We start from the raw sequence: 20142 nt of genomic DNA, 5'->3' as shown, positions 1-20142 counted from the left end.
AGAAAGAGAAAGCAAGGGTGGGAAAGAAGGGTAGAGGTAGACAGAGAGTCTCAAACAGGCTCCCTGTCCAGTGCAGAGCCTGATGCGGGACTCGATCTCACAATACTGAGATCATGACCTAAGCTGAAACCAAGAGCCAGATGCTTAACCAACTGAGCCACCCAGGCACCCAAGGATTTATGTCTTCAAGGGAAAGTTGGAACTAGCCTTGAATATTAGAATAGAGCACAGGGTGGATGGACAATGGAATAAGGAGCCATCGCAGATAATACAGTAAGGAGACTCATACCAAAATTCTTTAGAAAGTAATACAAAAGTGGAGGGATGGGAGGGAAGAAAAATTCAGAGCTGAACTAACAAAAAACTACCCCAGCAGCACATTTGCATAATTACTCATAGATTCCAAACACTTCCTTATATATAATCTCAGTTGTATTTTGCAACTATCTTGGGTGTGATTCACTTCAAGTTATTCCCTTCACATATGAAAGACTGACACATAAAAGTACACACACGCGTGTACATACAGATGTATGTATAGGTATTTTTTGTGTGTATATATCCATATATATTATATATGATCACATATATAATTTTATAATTTTATATTATAAAAAGTATAAGATATATAATTTTATAATATATAATAATATACACTACTCAATATTTTAATATATATTTTACATGTACACATTTTATATATAAATGATATATATTATTAATATTATGTAATATCTATATAATATCTCTCTCCATGTGTTTCATGGAGAAACATATGTTTCTATGTGTTTCTATGCTAGACATTGGGAATAACAAAGAGCCTTTGGAGAGACTTGAATCTGTCCCCAAGAGTTCATTCTATGAAGATAAAGGAACATATAAACTGACAGCCCTGTACAATTCGATAAATGGTAAGAGTTTGTGGGGGGAAGTAAATGCTTGCACTTTCTAGGGGAAATAGGAAAGTAGATCTCACAGAGGGCCAAAATCCCTCCTACACAGAAGATTTCACTTGAAAACAGGCCAGAATGAAATAAAAAAAAAACAACAACTCACAAAACAGACCAGAATGAAAGAGATTGTGTGATTTTGATGTAAGATTCAGAGACCTTTCTACCCCAGCCCTCTCAGCCCACAGCTGCTAATAGTAAAAACTCCCAGCTGCCTTAGGCAAGAATGGTTTACATCTATATATGAAGCTGATTTGGGGTTCTTTCTCTGCTACCTTGTCGTGGTGTTTTCTCCCCCTCCAGAAAATTTTAATCTAAAATATTATAAGTTCTTTTTATTGGTAGCATTTCCAAAAGGTGTGAAAACTAAAGCGAAATATGTTTTAAATGTACAGCAACAGCTGTGAGTACCCTGTTTTAAAATGTCTTTTGAAAACACAAATAAAATATTTAGGGTATGTGGGAATATAGTTCAGATTCTCTAAAGCAGGAGTCAGCAAACTATAGCCCATAGGCCAAATCTGACCAGTAGCCTACTTTTGTAAATAAGGTTTTATTGGAACATAGCCATGCTCATTGGTTGACATACTGTCCATGGCTGCTTTCATGCCACAGTTGCAGAGTTGAGTAGCTGCAACACGGACCATATGGCCTACAAAGCCAGTGCTATTTACTATCTGGACCTTGTCAGAAAAAGTTTGCCAACCCCTGATCTATAGCATGGAAAGATGAGAATATTAAACTCAGTATGCCTTAGAGCACTGCTAATCAAATTATGGTCTATGCAAAGATGTCAGTTTCTGATTCGTAAATACAGAAATTGAGAGTAAACATTTAGAAACTTCTATAGTGATTTGACAAAGTAATGTTAATGTATGTTGAATATAATAATAACTACAATATTGGACTTGTATTTTGTACATGTTATATTTCTTAAGTAATCTTACCCTTGCAATTTGATTTTATTTTGTCTGTGCATAACGGACTGAAAATTAAAATAAAAAAAAAGTTTTTCACTACAGACAGTTTGAGCAACACTATCCTAGAGTATAGGTGGCTAAACCCAACCATCAAAGCAGCCAAAATTCACCAGTACAAAAGGCTCATAGTATGGTACCTTTGCTTACAAAATATATAATGTGGAACACTTCTGTCATTTGCTAAATGGAGAAGCATTTCTTTTTTTTTTTTTAAAGATTTATTTATTTATTTATTCACGATAGACAGAGAGAGAGAGATAGAGAGAGAGAGAGAGAGAGAGGCAGAGACACAGGAGGAGGGAGAAGCAGGCTCCATGCTGGGACCCCGATGTGGGACTCGATCCCAGGACTCCAGGATCGGGCCCTGGGCCAAAGGCAGGCGCTAAACCACTGAGCCACCCAAGGATCCCAGAAGCATTTATTTCTGCATTCAGTTACCTAGCCTATACCATAATATCAGTAAACTTTACAGTGACAGCGGTGCACTCTTTTTCAGCCAAGTTGCAAGGGGAGCAAAGAAAAATACATAAAATCTATCCTAATATTCATCTTGCATTTGCAACCAGAGTTTAGTATAAAACGTGTGTGTATGCATGCGTGCATGTGTGTGATATAACCTAAGGAGATAAGAATGGGGAAATAGAGTCTATGAATTTTGGAAATAATTTTAGATTTTCCAATCACTTTCTTCTTTATTAATGTATATTTAAGTTATATTAGAATTTGATTTCAGATCAGTAGATGTTAAGCAGGAAAAAGATTTCTACTCTCCTAGTTTAAAAAGAAAAACGAAATCTAAGTTGTTAAGTAAGAAATGTCAATTCTGTGCGCTTGAAAATTACTTATCTGTCACTCAAAATCTCTACAAGACCCTAATAATCAGAAAATTTTGTTGCTTGTTGCCATCAATGATTTTAAATGGTTTCATAAGTAGGACTGAATAAATTCAGAACATCTAGTTAGACAATAACCCCCAAAGTGACAGCAGACTGCAAAAGGAATTTGTCTTCCAGGACTCTTGCTCCATTTGTAATATGCACACCTCACAGCCTAATCTGCCAGATTCTCTAAAATGTGGTTGCCTGGATTCATCTCTGCACACCAAAGCCTTCTGTGAGGAGAAGGCCCTTGCTGGGCACCACTGGTAAACAAATTAGAGCAACTCCATTATGTTGTATAGAAGGCCTAGCATTTTTCTCTTGCCGATTGTAATTAAGTTCATCTAAAGGTCGGCTGCGGAGGGCCCTCTGCTATCACGGCTGCTGTATGCGGAGGAGCTTTGTCATATTTAATGCTGCAGCTTTGCTGTGGATAGTTCCTAAGAACTGGAACCCATCCAGCCCTAGGACTAGATTGCTTTGTGTCTGCGAACACTTACTGCGCATTATTCTCCTCAACTCCTATCACGGCAGCCAAGGAGGAGAAAGGAGGGGAGGAGGTATTCTGTAGCTGCAAACACAGCTGCTTTTGAGGAAGCAATTCCCAATTAATTCACTATTATGAATAGCTAGTTCCCTCTACTCCCATGTGGTAAAGTCCCTTGTAAGTTAAATATAATTTATATTATTAAAATAGTTTATAAGCACCAAGTTAGCATATGGCAAGTGCTTCTCATTCAGATGCTTCTGTGACATCACTGATTGGCAGGCTTCCCTGGTGACACAGATCACAGAAGAGTACCTTTAGTTTTGATCCAGAGGTGCTCTGGTTTCCTTGGTTGAGTGTTAAGCCAAAATGAACAGCTCATGTTTGGGTTTTCAAAAAACGTCCCCCTAAAAGCTGACACCTATCACCTATCCTCATTTACTATTAAGTGACCTAGCCAATTACAGACATGATTCGAAGACCTGGCTTCAGTGCTAAGATATCTGGGTGGCCTCATGTAAGTCTTTTAATCTTATTGAATCACTGTTTCATAATTGGCAAAATGAAGAAGTGCTATTATTCAATCTCATTAGGTGACAATCTGGTTAATCACCCGAAGTGGTGCGCTTTTGTAGATGAAAGAGGTCACTGGGATAACAAATGGAAATCAGGACTGTTGGAGCAAGTTGAAATCTATGGTCCACTTTCTAATGCCAATTGTTTCAGGAAACCAAGGAAATTAGGTATGCTTAAAAAGCCCTCCTGAGTCCAGAGTTACCTCAGCCTCATTAACATCCTCTTCCTTCTTCCAAAACTCTTTAACTAGTCCCTCTTTATTAAAAAAAAAAAAAATCTGTTTATATTTATTTGAGAGAGAGATGGAGAATGAGAGGGGGGAGAGAGAGAGAGAGAGAGCACCTGTGAGTAGGGAAGAGGGGCAGAGGAAGAGAGACTCTGGAGCAGACTCCCTGCTGAGTGCAGAGCCTGAAGCAAGTCTCCATCCAGGACCCATGAGATCATGACTTGAGCCAAACCCAAGAGGTGAATGCCTAACCCACTGAGCCAGTCAGACACCTCTAACTAGTTCCTTTCTTATTTTTTTTTTTATTTTTTATTGGTGTTCAATTTACTAACATACAGAATAACCCCCAGTGCCCGTCACCCATTCACTCCCACCCCCCGCCCTCCTCCCCTTCCAACACCCCTAGTTCATTTCCCAGAGTTAGCAGTCTTTACGTTCTGTCTCCCTAATTAAAAGCAGAGAGTCAAACTCAAGCAAATAATAACTCTAAATAATAATAAACTCTAGCAAATAGTAACTCTAACAAAGAAAAAGTCAATTATCTAGAAAGTAATATGCAGACTTAACTGTTAGAAAATTAGTATGAAACTATGAATGTTATCCCATTCAAGAAAGCCCAAGAACATTTTAGAATAAAAGTACATATACATATATTTCCTGACAATCACAGTCAGTAGTGCAATGCCCAAGGCCTAGATAGGCTCAGGAAGCTTCTGAGGCATCAGTACGTTGAACTTGGTGTTCTGTGCTCTGCTAGTGCAACGGTTTCTTTTTGCATGAGACCCTACAACAGGAAAAAAGTGGAAATGTGTGGAGACGTCCTGGGCAAATAGTGCATCCATTCTAGCCCAAGTGTTAGCTCTTCAGGTATAAAGAATTCATTTTCCAAACATGACCTCTGACCTCTATAATTAGAAAATCTTACAAAAGATAGACTCCATCTATCCAAATGACCTGAATTATGTTTTTTAAACAGTAACATCTTTCACAACCATGATACATTGTCAAAATGATGAAATGGACATCAGTACATTGTTTTCAGGTAAACTGTAGACTTTATTTAGATTCTCAATTAAAGGGGCACCTGGGTGGCTCCGAGGGTTAAGCATTGGCCTTTGGCTCAGATTATGATCCCAGGGTCCTGGGATTAAGTCCTGCATCAGGCTCCCTACTGAGCAGGAAGTCTGCTTCTCCCTTTCTCTTTGCTCCTTCCCCCTCTTACTTCTCCCTACTCTCTCTCTCTCTCTCAAATTTAAAAAAAAAATTAAATTCTCAATTATCATTTATTTATAATTCTTTTTTTTTGGCTCTCCAGTAACCATTTACTTTTAGAAGTATCTTGATCTCCCCAAAAGTCGTTTATGTATTTCTCAAAAACACACAGGGAGAAGCCCGTGGCAGTAACAAAATGGTTAATCTCAATATCAGGAGAATCACTTTTTCCTACGAAGATGGTTGGCATTGAGTATGTATGTGTGTGTGGGGGGGTGATATTTGTTTTCTCCCCTTTAACCAATTTCACAATTGAATGAGCCTCAAGCTTATCTCTTGCTTCAGCAATTCAGAGAGACGCCCACCACAGAGCTGTACCCAGCACTTACTGATAATCTAAGTACTGCATGTAATAACCCCCTCTGTGCTCCCAGGGGAATATCCTCACAGAGTCAGGAGGTAGTGAAGCAGAGCATTTATTTCCAGATACAGCCATGCTTGTCTTTGGTCAAATTGTGCTTTCTTTCTCCCACCCCCCAAGTACTGCCCATTTCATCTTCTAAATCACTGTCTTGAGGCTTCCTTCACAAAAAGAGCAGAGTAGTCTCGCAAGTGGCTAACACAAGGATCTGGAAACCAGAATTTGTGGCTGGAATCCTATTTTAGCTGTGGTATATTTGGCACAATAGCACTTGGCTTTCTGGAAGGTAGTAGCAATGGAAAGAACACAGAATCCAAAGCCTTCCAAACCCGTTTTAATCCAGGCTTGAACTCGTGTCTACTGTGTGACCTTGGGAAATGGCTGGCAGTCTCTGTGTCTACACTTCCTCCTTTACACAGCAGTAACAGCGCTCACTTGTGTTGTTGTGAGTAGTCAAATGGCACATGCTTGTGTCTGACAGGAAGCTCCACATGTACTACTTAACCAGGTCCGTTGTCAGGAAAAGAAGACTAGGGTGCTAAATTGACATTCACAGTGGCAACTGAAGTTATTGAATCTGTTGTTCTCGAACTCGGTTTCTTTCTGAGGAATTCTTGCTAGACTCTCGCGGCTGTTACAGGTCTTACGTTTATCCTTTAACCAGAAGTTTCCAGTTCTAACTGGGACCCAAAGCAGAAAATCATCAGTATCCAGTCATCAAAGGTTTTCAGTTTGGTACCCAGGACCCTTATGTGACTATCTTCACTCCCAGGCTTGGAGATTTCCAGGGTCCTTGATCTTCGACTGAACTCCAGTTTTAACCTGGCTGCCATGACCTTGGGTGACCAGAGCCAACTTTACGCAGACAAACTTGACCTTCACTGCTCTTCAGCATACATCCTGTCTCTCTTATCTGCTTGGTTTCTACTCTGGAACCTCCTTAATGTAATGGGCAGCTCTCTTGTCTGTGGAGAGCTCTGTCTTGCTTTGTCTCCAGATCAGTTTTTGAATCCTATCAGAGGTCCTGTCTATCTCCCACCCCTCCTGACTTTGAGGGCTCGACCGAGGATAGCACCAGGTGCTACTTGGTGCTCTAAATATTCCTAAGTCTCTGCTTTGGGTCCCTAAAAGAAGTGTAAACATCCCCACAATTTTTTTACTACCTCTAAATTACACACACACACACACACACACACACATCCAGGATGTCTTTAATCACCACTTTTAAATCGTTCTTTATAAGGCATTTCTTATACAAAGCATAATTTTGAAGCCTTTCTGCAAGCAAAATCATTTCAGTGGATCACTGTGTCTCATTATACTGGGTAGTCAGACAACACCTTTTTCACTTCCAGGAGGGAGTCAAATTTTAAAAGTATGGTAGAGGGGCACCTAGGTGGCTCAGTGGTTGAACATCTGCCTTTGGCTCAGGGTGTGATCCCAGGGTCCTGGGATGGAGTCCTGCATCAGGCTCTCCGCAGGAAGCCTGCTTCTCCCTCTGCCTATGTCTCTGCCTCTCTGTGTCTCTCATGAATAAATAAATAAAATCTTAAAAAAAAAAAAAAAGTATGGTGAAGTTTCCAGTAGGGAAAGCTAAAGAATATGGAAAAGATTTTGGAATGTCTTGGGCACACACACAAAAATCATAAGCTGAGTCTGTTCACATGTTGAAAGGTCTCTTCTGGGCATGGAGGCAGAAACTAGAATATGAGTGTTTGGAACTTTGAATAACTTGGTTCTAGAAAATTCGGTCTACCTCAATGTGTATAAATCTCACAGGACAGTGTCTCTAATTTTCATGTTAATCAAAGTGCTTTATAATTTTCCAAAATAGAATGTGGGAGCCTCTAACAATGGTTTTGTAATATTTAACAATTTTTTTTTCAGTGCTATTTTTAGAGGAACAAAGTCAGAAAACTAGAAATAATACTATAAAAAACACTCATGTTTCCAACACCCTAAATTGGTGGCTGTTTACATTTTGTCTTTCTTTTTTTAATTTTGTCATGTATTTAATTAAAAATAAATCTTTAGAGATAGTTGTGTTTTTCCTCTTCTGGCCAATTCCATTACCTATGCTCCTTCTCAGAGGTAACGGATACCATAGATTTAATATCTTTCTACTCTTCTTATACATATAATATGGCCTTTTGTATATGTGCTTTAAAATGTGTAATAAGTAGCACTACTTATTACTGTACCTGTTTATCCATATCAGCTTGCTTTTATCTCTCAGTTTCATGGTTTCACTATGTATGTATGTGTGTTTGGGTCTATTCCATACTATACATAGACCACATTGTAATATTTGTTTATGTCCAATTGGCATTTAAGTTATTTCCAGGGTTTTTTTTTTTACTACTATAAAGCATACAGTAGGGGATGTACTTATCCAAAAATGGAAATTACTGAGACATGGAACATGTACATTTTTAATGTTACTAGACAGTGCAAAATTGCTCTCCAAAGTGGTTGCAACAATTTATACTCCCCAAAACGATTTATGAAAGTACCAATTTCCCTTCCAAAAACTTGCTATTTTCAAAAATGTTATTGATTGAAAATTTGACTACTGGAAAACCATCACTGTTGTTTTAATTTACAATCCCAGTTATTAAGGATGTTGAATGACTTTTCATATGTTTAGTTGCTTTTCAGGGTTCCTTTCCTATGAGCTGCCTGTTTGTAATATTTGTACATTTTTCAACAGTAGGATATCTTTTTTCATCGATTTCAAGTGTTTTATATATTATAAATTTTATAGCTGATACTAATTTTTGCAGACTGGTTTTATTCTAGTCTGTGATGCATATTAATTAGGACACAGGGTGTGGTACTATAACACAGTGGTTCCAATATATAGTGGCTCAAACAAGACAGATGTTTCATTATCTCTAATATTAAAAAGCCCAGGTTCTCACAACAAGGCTGGTGCCATGGCTCTGTGTTGTAAGAGATTCAAGCTATTTCTACCTTGTTTTTCTGTGGACCTTAAAACATCTATCTCATAGTCCAGGATGACAGATCCAGGTCCCACCATAATGAAAACATGTTGCTGGCAAGAAGGGAAAAACTGTAAGAGGAGGGCATACTTTTCCTTCATAAGGACGTGACTGAATCAAAATGAAGCACTTGCTCTCATTTTGCATTGACCAGAATTTAATTATACGGCCACATTTATCTGCAATGGAGTTTGTGAAATATAGTCCTTGGCTGTATGGCATTGTGCACAGCTGAAATTCTCAGAAAGAAGAAAGAGGGCCCATGTTTCATTTTCCCTACTTTTTCCAACTACAGTTGCTATAGCTCATTGGAAAATTCAGTGTCCTTTGTCTTCGTCTTTCTGCAAAGAAGGCCAGCCTCCACCACTATGTTCCCAGGTTTGGGGCAACTTAGAAAGCAAGGTTCCTCTCCCTCTGTCTTTTAAGAATCTTGGAAATACAAGTATATTTCCAGAAAAGCAAGACTAGAATGAGTAGTATTTTCTCCTAGGGCTCCTGCTTCAACTGTAGTTGTGGTTACTACCTTTCTTAAACTCCTTTTCTTCACAGAAAAGGTGACAGCAATCCAGGGTTATGAATATTCTATGCAATAGCCATTTGAGATGAACTCTTTGCATCAATTTCTAAACTAAAAATAATAATAATAATAATTGCTTTTGCTTGTTGCCATAAATTTAAATAATGTTTGAGCATCATTCTTCCACTCAAGGTGACATTAGTGATAAACCTGGGATGGGTGCTCTGTAAATATTAATAACATATCAAAATGTGTAATTTGTCAGTCAATATTACTACAAAATTGGCCTGAATAATGGAATATGAGGCACCAGTGACCATCAGAACAAACTCAAGACGTGCCCAGATTGATTAAAAGAATGGAGGAAAATAGTTAATATACAATTGCTTTTTAAATGTCTTTGCATTATTTGGTTGAAAGATTACTGCTGGCATCATAGCACTACATTTTTATGCCATTCAAAGTATCTTATTTTTCTAGGAAGGATGTTAAGAAAATATAATTCACAATTTTTTATAACTAACACATTATATTTATAACTAGGAAATAATACACATTAATAATGGTTCAGGAATTTTGTCTTTTAAAATAAAAAAAGAAAATTGCAAAATGGAAATTGTAAGCAATATAAAATCTAACCCTCCATTCAAGACATATAGACATGATAGATAAAATATATTCTAAAATTGAGATAAAGAAATGTACTCAGTCATGAGCACAATTTCTGAGTAATACAGAGAAAAAAAAAAGAATCTATGGAAAATAAGGACCATGTAGAGATAGTCTGGTCTAATTTTCAGTGCCAACCAAGAAACAGAAGCCAAATGCATCTCATGCTTGGTAAGAAACAGAACCCAGTTCCCTAAATGTATATAGAGATTAGAACCCTTCACTTTTTCAGCACATTGAACTCATCCTCAATATCATCTCATCCTCTATGTGAGCTCTGGACAGTGGGGAATACCTAGAAGACGGGTTTGTATTTTTTCACAGTTACATGTCCTTCACCCATTCTGAGTGTGTGTTTTCTGAAAAATTTCTTGCTTGAGATTTCTATAACACATAGATATTTTGATTTGAGACCAACGAAACCTGAGATTTAGATCTCAACAGAGAATCAAAGACCGGTGGATGGATATATAGATATAGATTACATTATCTTTATAATATTAAGTATGATATAATATTTCCTCAATAATTTTCTCAAACATACTCAAGCAACAGTCTCTTTAAAACATATACATACATTTGGGGTGCCTTGGTGGCTCAGTCAGTTAAGTATCCTATTTGACTTCAGCTCAGGTCATGATCTCAGGGTTGTGAGATTGAGGCCTGCATTGGGTTCTGCACTGGGAGTGGAACCTGCTTGGGATTCTTTCTCTTTCTCCCTCTCTTCATCCCCGCCCTACCCCACTCATACATCCTCTTTCTCAAAAATTATATAAATTATATACACACACACACACACACACACACATTTAAAGCACATGTATATGTTTCTTTTTAGAAAAATCCTTCTGAATTCCAGAATTCTAATGAAGATGTTCCACACTATTCAATTTGCTGCTGCCATGAAAACACGCACAAGCAAACAGAACATTGGTGAAGGAGGCAATGAGGAGACTTTACATTATGTTTACGCCACGATGAAAATATACTGAATGAAATGCATCTGTTGTGTGACTGGTTACCGTGTTGCTCTGTTTAACTGATTATATACACTTGTGAAAGCTTTAAAGCATAGAGGTGTATTGTGTATATTTGATTAAATGTTGACTTTGTGGTCGTTGTTTTTTTTTTTTTTTTTCTCAATGCCAGTACCAGTAAGATGCTCAGTCCAGGCTGGAAGAAATGCAAACTAATACATCTGAGGTTGCTAATATATGCCAGACACTGGAGTATGTGCTTAAATCTCTTGACTCATTTTACATATATAGCAACTACTTGAGTAGATATAATTTTATTTTACTACTTGAGGTAGGTATAATTTTATTTTACAAATATCACAAATTAGGAAATTGAATCTCAGAGAAGTAGACCTTCCCAAGTCTTCTAGCTATGAATGCAAGAATAGTATTTGAATCTAAGGTTCTATTCCAAAATACACACTTTCTACAGAAAATCCTTTTTCCTAGAATTTAATGCTCTACTGGAATATGCCTTTAATAGCAATGTACAATTCAGCATGTATCCTTTTAGTCACATTTTTACAAATATAATCTTTCATCCAAATCTTTTTATTTTTTTTCAGCAGCTACTGGCAATAGTTACTCATTTTGAGTAACAAGAAAAGAGAAAATTGTGGAGCAGAAACTCCTTTGTTTTCAAACTGGGAAAGAAATGTGTAGGTGAAGTTCTGAGAGATGCTGCATCTTGGGATTATATTAACTCAAGTGATACAAGATAAAGCCAAATGCATTCTAAATGCAAGAGAAATTATCGCAAAATTTATCATATTTGATGTACTTAAAAATGGATCCTCTGCCTTAGATTCACAAGGAAAAATAGAAATACAAAGTCATCTAGTATATTAAGTTTGAAATCTGGCCTCAAACCTGCATTCACTCAGCCTACCATGTATTTCCATGACAAGAACGTCTCCCTCGGAAAAGTTTCCTTAAACCAGGCTGCGATTACATCTACTACAGACTAATAGCATTTTTAGTTTTGACTAGGTATTTCCAGTTGAAGAGGCAATATATTTCAAGCCAATAATGGACATGGGATTACATCGGCACATAGCTTCTTAATATCAAGAGGAAACTCAGACGACTAGTTGCAGTGACCACTCTCCTCAGAATTTTCAAAGTAGTTCCAATTTCAAAAGCTATGTCCCATTGTCACTTTATATGTTTAATCAAGCATATTTCTCATGATCATTGGTCTTTCTTAAATCAGACGAATGCAAGTATATCCTCTTAAAGAGTATTAATTAAAGAACTCAAGTAGGTGCCATTTAGAAGATCTATTCAAACTTTTAAGTCTCTTGTTCAATAAAAAATTCACCCACCAAGAAAAGCCATATCCCACTGAACCCTTTCAAATATATTACATAAAGCAGGGCAGGCATGTAGTTTTTCACATAGTAGGTACACACAAATAGCAATTTTAAGTATTATCATTTCCATTTCAAGGGATCCTCTGCTTTTTCAGGAAATATATAATGATATACATTGTAAAATATTAAGAACACAGAGCATGTAAAATTTTAATGTGCACACAAAAGTCTTTTACAACCTCCTCACTCACTAAGTGGTCCCACATTAAAGTAAAATAAATCTTCACCCAAAGAGAAAGCACTTAAAATGTGCAGCTTTTTCAGATTTTAGTTCCCCAAAGAATTCATTTTTCTTAATAGTGTCAGATATAATAAAACCATCCGTTTCAAGGAAAAAATAATTAAAGCACTTAGCATGATGTTTTACTTTCAGTATTTAAAAATCAGCCATTTCTTATGATCAGTAATTTGGGATTCCATTAGATTTTATGATACTAAATATAGATATACACAATAGATACTAATGACTCTGGACTCTCAGACACTTGTTACTTAAGTTATAAACCAGGAAATCTGCCAAGAACTTATGTTCTTAAAAATTATGCAGAGAATGCAAAATGATGATGAAATAGGACACAAAGGAAGAACACAGATCCTACAAAATGATGTTTTCCATGTGTTTCATATTCTTTGAAAGCCAGAGCCATGTTTATACAGATAATCCTAGATGATTAGTTGTTTTTATCCATTCATTTCAGTATGTACATTTAATATATACATATAAATATAGAGAGAGTGCATACTAGACAGTATCCTTTGTTCCAAGAATTAAAAAAAAAGAAAAAAAGTTCCAGTCCTTGACCTTAAAATGCTTACAAACTAGTTGAGAACAATATAAAATAAAATAATTATAGCTCTAAGTGCTAAGGCAAAAAGGGACAGGTAGTGAGCACTGGGAAGAAGTGTTTGCTTGTGAAGGCGATCTGCAAAGATTTCAGAGTGTAAAGATGAACATGTGGGATAAGGCGATAATTCAGTACCCTAAGAGAAAGATCTTACAGAGGCAACTCCGGTCTCTGCTAGTGGGGAGGGTATTTTAAATGTATGCTTCTCAATATGTTTTCCTTCAAGAACCAGACTGGAAGCCCATAAAATACTTGCATAAATTTCCAGATTTTACCTGGAACTGTTGGATCAGAATCCTTAAGGATGAGGCCAAAACACATGCATAATCTATAGCTGGGCAGAACTTGTATGTTGTATCAGATGCACAGAGGTGCAGTGACAAATCATTTAGAGCTAACAATGGTTTCTTATGACCTCTTCCTTAGAATCTACTACCTATAATATCTTCTGTTACAAGTAAAAATTTTTCTGAGTTGATGACTTTAAATATCTTTATTTTAAATAATAAAAATACAACAGATTCCTCAATCAAAGCATTGTTCACAATGACAGACATTTCCTATCCTTTCTTGAATAAAATCAGCTTCCTAAAATCCGTGTCATTTTCAGAACTGTGTTAATTGTTCTATTCATTGCCACTGGATGAAGAGCGACACTGTTCATGCTGGCTGGGGGCAGTTAGGTTTCTAATGAGCAGAAATATCTGTGAGGTCATTAAATAGCATGCATTTAAATTAGTCTGCACCAATATCTCTATTATGTTAATAGCAATAATAATAAATCCCTACCATTTGCATATCACCTTTAAGATGAAATCTAAAACAACTTTAAAAGTAGAAACACCTGGTCATAATTTGCAATACCTTACAGTAAATCTTAGCTGTTATCTATTACTCAATAATTTAAATCTGATTATATCTCCCTGATCTAAATAACAAATTTCTCCCAATTCCCTCCTTAAAGTTAGAAGCCTTCTCATCTTCCTTTGTTTCAGCGATAAGCATGAACAGAGAGAATAGTGTCCCATTATAGAAAAAGTAAAAAGCAAAATAACAACAACAAAAATACTATATGAGGAAGTGTAGTCCTTAAGTGGCAGCTTAACTTTTAACAGGAATTTGCCTTGTTGCTCTTTGCCTTGTTTCCTACTTGCCATGTAGCATCTTTAAAGATCACTAAATCATTGTTTAACTTCTTGATGTATATCTATAGTTAGTTAAAAACAGTTTCATTGTGGCTGTTATTTCTTCTTCCTATCTAAAGAGTCAAAATTTGGGATAATTTTGTTGAGTTTTCTTATCCCGAACTCTAACATAATTTATGAGGTTAATAACATAAGTAAAAGACACTCCTAAATTTTAGATTAGTTGGAAGTTTAATATCTTCTTAAAGCTTTATCATCAGAAATTTCTTGAGATACACCATTATCTGAAATTTATAATAACGTTTAAAAAACAGATCTATGTTTGCCTTTATGTATACTATATTTTTACCATACTGTCAATTCCTAAAACAAACAAATAGAAGTAGAAATTAACATATTTGCAATATAAATAAAAGTACATTTAGGGCAAGGAAAAGGTTTGTCAAATATATGCTCACTTTGGGACACCTGGGTGGCTCGGCAGTTGAGTGTCTGCCTTTGGCTCAGGGTGTGATCCCAGGATCTGAGATCAAGTCCCACATTGGGCTCCTAGCAGGAGGCCTGCTTCTCCCTCTGCCTGAGTCTCTGCCTCGGCGTGTGTGTGTGTGTGTGTGTGTGTGTGTGTGTGTGTCATGAATAAATAAATAAGATCTTTAAAAAAATATATACTCACTTCTTTAGAAAGAAGAAATTCTATAGAATTTCATATAGCCTCTTCCTAAAAGGACACAATCCAAAACCAAACAGCAGAAATGATAGCCATTATTATTCATGGTAAAAGTAGTGACTCTAAAATTTTATTATTTAACAAAAAAAAAGAAGGTTGGACAAATAATATTTCATTAATTTCAAAATTGCTACTGTTTGCCAAAAAGCTTTGCCATATATCTATGATGTAAATATGAATAAGCCATATTCCTTGAGCTTCTCATTATCTGGCAGTGGATTTAAAAAACTAGAATAAATAACTTAGTTCACAAACTTGGAACTTCCTGGTACAATGAACAACTTCAGATATTTATGTTTCTCAGCTATTGTATGTGCGTAATTAGCCCTAGGCATGAGCCTTTTACTTGTTTTATATCAATACATGGCTTGGCTAATAATGTCCTAGTTTGTTTCTTTGTAATGAATTCTTGTGATTCTTGTTTGGCAATTCTCCAAATTTGTGTTTACCCATGAAGATGGGAATGGCATCATGGAACCTTGGCCCATTCAGCCACTTAATTAGGTGAGTGTCATTGTAGTTAACAAAATAAGAATGCAAGTTTGGTAATTCAAGGAATGTTTTTCACCACCTTCCAACATTCTTTAAATTAGCTTGTAACTATACACATTTCTAGACCTGCTCCAGATGTAGACCTAAAATAACCTCAAAATCATAAACACTTTAATTTTCTCTTATCAGATCATCATGTTTTGTACTTTTGAAGTTCACTTTCTTGTTTGAGGAATTGGACTAAATTAAAAAGAAAAACGACACACAAATGTAAAAAGCTTAAATAAGAGCCAGATGTCAAGAAAATTGCAGCCAGACTCTGAAATATATTTGTAAAAATTTCTAAGGGAAATGTCGAAAGAATAGAAAAGTTCAGGAAGATAAACCTGGATGATTGTAGTTGTCAGTTAGCCTCTTGACTGGGGAATGCCAATATATGACCTCTGGCTTGGGGCACCTGGCACTGGGACCACCTTTGTAGCAGCTGGTTTCTAGAGAATCAAATGAGATTTGGCAGGTTACAGCAAGTATAAAAATTATTGGCAAGTAGGGATGCCTGGGTGGCTCAGCAGTAGAGTGCCTGCCTTTGGCTGAGGGCATGATGCTGGGGTCCCGGGATCAAGTCCCATATCAGGCTCCCTGCATGGAGCGTGCTTCTCCCTCTGCCTGTGTCTCTGCCTCTCTTTCTCTCTGTGTCTCTCATGAATAAATAAATAAAATCTTTAAAAAATTATTGTCAAGTAAAATTTTCCTTATTTGTTTACCTTTCTTACTTATCTACTTTTTGAGCCATACAATTTTGTCACTTAAACATTTTTGTTAGTATTTTAATTATGTAACTTAGTTCCTCCAAACTTTAACTTTATTGGCAAATTAGTCCAACCTCCTACAAAACAGAGACAAGCACCTTACAGCACTCCTTCAGGTTATGATCTATAGACTGGGTAAGCAGTATCAATGGAAAGAACCACAGCTTTGTGAAGAAATTCATGCCGATGTGAGACTGATAATTTCCACATATACATCTTTTTTTTTTAATTCTAGCAAATCATTGCTATTAATTCATTCAATAAATATTTCTTAAATGTCTACAATGAGCTAGGCAAATGTATGAATAATTCTAGACTTGTGGCAAGTGCTATCATTAATACAGGAAAGTCAGGTGATGGAAAAAAATCATATGTTCAGGTAAACGACTTGAGATGAAGCGGTTGTCGGTTTTGATGAAACCTGAAGGATGAGAAAGAGCTGGCCTTGTAAGAATGAAATATGGTACAATGGTACTAGAATCCAGGCAAAGCATCTGGAAAATCCAGTCTCTGAAGTCAGAAAGGACATGACCAAAAGAAGGAGAGACTATCATAAAGTAAGAATAGATAGAGATCAGGGCAAGATCAGGCAGGGCCAAGTAGGCCAAAGAAAGGAGTTTGAGCTTTGTTCTAAAATGAGTAGGGAATGACTGATAGTTTTCAAATTGGGAAATGATATAGTTTTACTCATGTTAGAAAAATATCAGTCTGGTTGTTTTGAAGAAAATGAAACAGAGTGGAGTAAATATGAAAGATCAAGAAGCTCTAGAAACTGTCTTGATGAGATATGATTATTTCTGAGAATATGATCATAAAAGTACTTGTCAAGAGGAAAGGAAAGTACAAGGCATATTTGGTGGAGATACTCATGACTTGTCAATAAGTTTGATTTTGTGAATGAGGTAAAGAGAAGACTCAAGGATGTGTTTTAGGTTTGTGATTTGATCAAGTGAGTAGTATCTGCACTCTTAAAAGAGATGAGGAAGAATAAGAGAAAAGGTGTTTTCTGGAAAAGTTTCAAAATGAGAAGCTTTGCTCATGTTAAATTTGAAATGTCCTTGAAACATCTAAATGTAGACATGCAGTAGACAAGTCTGTAACCTATACTTTCAGTGTAGCAATCTAGCTGGAGATAAGAATCTTGTGGTTGTCAAAAGTATAGTAAAGAATGGATCACCTTAGGGGTAAAAGTAAAGAAAAATAAGGCTCTATATTATTTTGTGATGCAGTTCTTCTAGTAGGCAAATAGTCAAAAAGGAGAAATGAGTCAAGGAAGATAGTCAAATGAAAGCCGGGAAGAGGGTATGGTGTCTTGTTGGTCAAGAGAGGAACATCCTGCATCAAGGAGAAACTGAAGAGTTTGGGTTGGACAAGGACAGAAAAGTGACCATGGACAAGAACACTTTCAGTGGAGTGATGAGGATTTGATTGACAGGGAAGGAACTGGGAACATCCTGCATAGAAAACTATTGTGAAAAGTATTGCTCCAAAGGGAGAGGAAAGGAGTAGGAATGTAGTCAGAGGGACACGAGGAGAAAGGGGACTTTGTTTTGTTTTGCTTGTTAGTTTTTGTTTTTTTCTTAATGAGAGATTCTAAAGCATGTTTCTTTGTTTATAGAAATAAGAAAACAATACAACAGAGACTGCTGGAACAGAAGAGGAGAAATAAATAAAGGAACAAAGCCCTTGACAAGGCGAGGAGGATTGAGACCCAGGGTCCAAGGGGAGAGACTGGCCCACTAGAGGGGTCTTTTGGTAGGCGATGTCTTTTTCATAGGATTTGAAGTCATTCTTTTCTAAATTAGGCCGGAAAAGTCAGTCATCCAATATTTGAAGGTTACCAATTCATCTTGAAGAAAACGTCCTTCAGAGCAGAAATGTGAAATGCATTTTTTTTTTTTTACCTCTCTGAATCCCTAAGGGAGAAGTTTGTTCTGGTTCACAAAGACCTACATTCAAGAGTTGCCTACATTCAAGGCAAGTAAGAAACATGCTTGGAAAAATAATGAAGAATCCTGAGGGATTGTGCAGAGAAAAATCACCAGATTTTGAAATAAGACAAATGAAAGTTAGTTGGGCTTTTATTTAACAACTGTATAGTAATTTGAACTTGGTGACATGAAGTAGTGTAAGTAAAATCCTAGCTAATAGATATCACTGTCCATTATAAACAATATATGTTGCAATTAAAAGAAAACCTAACCTGGGTGGGCATTAATAAAAATGGAATCTACTAGAATCTGTATATTTCAGGGACAATATTTAGGCATGCCTTGGCTCAGAGTTCAAACAAAGTGATCAGGGCCTGCTTCTTCTCTCCCTATATAAATCTATTTTGCTATCTCAATTCTGAAGCACTGTGCATCCTTGTGTCTCACAGAAGATGATTGCACAAAGTTCTTTTTCTAATGCCAATTGGAAACATATAAAGAAAAATGACAAGCAACAAACTGAGAGAAGAACTTGAAACATAATAAGCCAATTATATATGAAGTGCATTTTTCTAAAACTCAAAAATTCTGATAGATAAAAATGGCAAAGGGTACAATGGGGTAGTAGTGACTAGGATGAGAAACATAAATTGTTTGAAAACACTGATGCTGTTCAATACTAATCAAAATCAAGGAAATTCAAAATGAAATCACAATGACACACTATTGAATATGCACTAGACTAACCCAAATGAAAATGTAGTGATAGAACAATGAAACTTTCACTCTTGGTGGTGGGAGTGTCCATTGTCACAGTTACATTGGAAAAGGTTTGACATCACCTAGTAAAGCTGTTGAATGCACATACCTACACCTGGCCTTTTCATACCTACATATATATCTCAGGGAGATTGGCCACCAAGAGTCAGGTACAAAATGTTCAAAACAGTAATAATAATGCAAAAATTCAACAGAAGACAAGAAACACCAGTAAATAAATAAATGGTGCTATGTATTATATGCATATGGCACTATAAAGCAGTGAAAATAAATGAATTATAGCAAAGCAGTCACAACATGGATCTCAAGAATAAAATGTTTAACCAAAATAGCTGGTCAAAGGGAATGATTCTATGTATGCAAAGATTAAAATGAAAATTTCACAAATATTATTTAGCATTATATACATACATATTAGAACTCTATAGAAAGATAAAAAATTAGTGCATTTAAGGGAATTGTTATTCCTGTGGGGGAGCAGTAAAGAGGATGAGATAAGATGGTAGGACTTTTAATTCATTGGAAGACTTTTATTTATTAAGTTCAGAGTTGGATACATGTGTGCTCAATTCTTATTATTTTACTCTGCTATAGATAGTATGTACTTTTCAGTGTATACAATGCATTTCATAATAAAAAAGTTAACCATGTAACATTAACCAAATCATTATACAGTACACCTAAATTGTTAATTATATTTGTAACACCTATGATGTGCTAGTAAATCGTGTGTGTTAACGCACCTTTTCCAAAGTACTTAGCAATAATTTCTATACCTATAAAAATTGTACTTTCCTTTTGACCCCATAATATTACTACTTGTCTTTATTATAAGGAAAAAAATATGGAAGATCAAAATCTTTCCTCTTTTTCCACATGCATTATCTATCATTCTAATTACATGCATTATCTAACATTCTAAACTACCATGATATCAAACAACCTGCTTCTTCCAACTTAGCTTCTATTCCTTTCCATAAGCTTCCAAATTCCACAAAAGTCTTGTTTAATTTCTTCAGAATGGGTTCCCTCCCTACCTTGTCTTCCTACTAAACCGTTCTTTAACCTTTAGGCCTGAATGCAAGTGTTATTTCATCCTATCAACT

The 20142-nt window shown here is 36.2% G+C and overlaps 1 long non-coding RNA gene across 2 annotated transcripts in view; it reads left to right on the top strand.

The window, feature by feature from the left end:
• LOC140600729 (uncharacterized) overlaps positions 1-13642 on the top strand; it is a 37755-nt gene extending 24113 nt beyond the window's left edge. The window contains exons 1-3 of one of the 2 annotated variants that reach the window (XR_012003889.1): positions 136-273; positions 801-911; positions 11501-13642. This is a non-coding gene — a long non-coding RNA (uncharacterized lncRNA). Of the gene's footprint in view, positions 1-135; positions 274-800; positions 912-11500 lie in introns of those variants that run through there. The other variant, XR_012003890.1, reaches the window with a different exon arrangement.
• The last annotated feature ends 6500 nt before the right edge of the window (positions 13643-20142 follow it).

Source organism: Canis lupus, chromosome 12 (assembly GCF_048164855.1).
Source record: "Canis lupus baileyi chromosome 12, mCanLup2.hap1, whole genome shotgun sequence".
In the NCBI taxonomy this organism is placed as follows: domain Eukaryota; kingdom Metazoa; phylum Chordata; class Mammalia; order Carnivora; family Canidae; genus Canis; species Canis lupus.
This window is presented reverse-complemented; position numbering and strand designations above follow the sequence as displayed.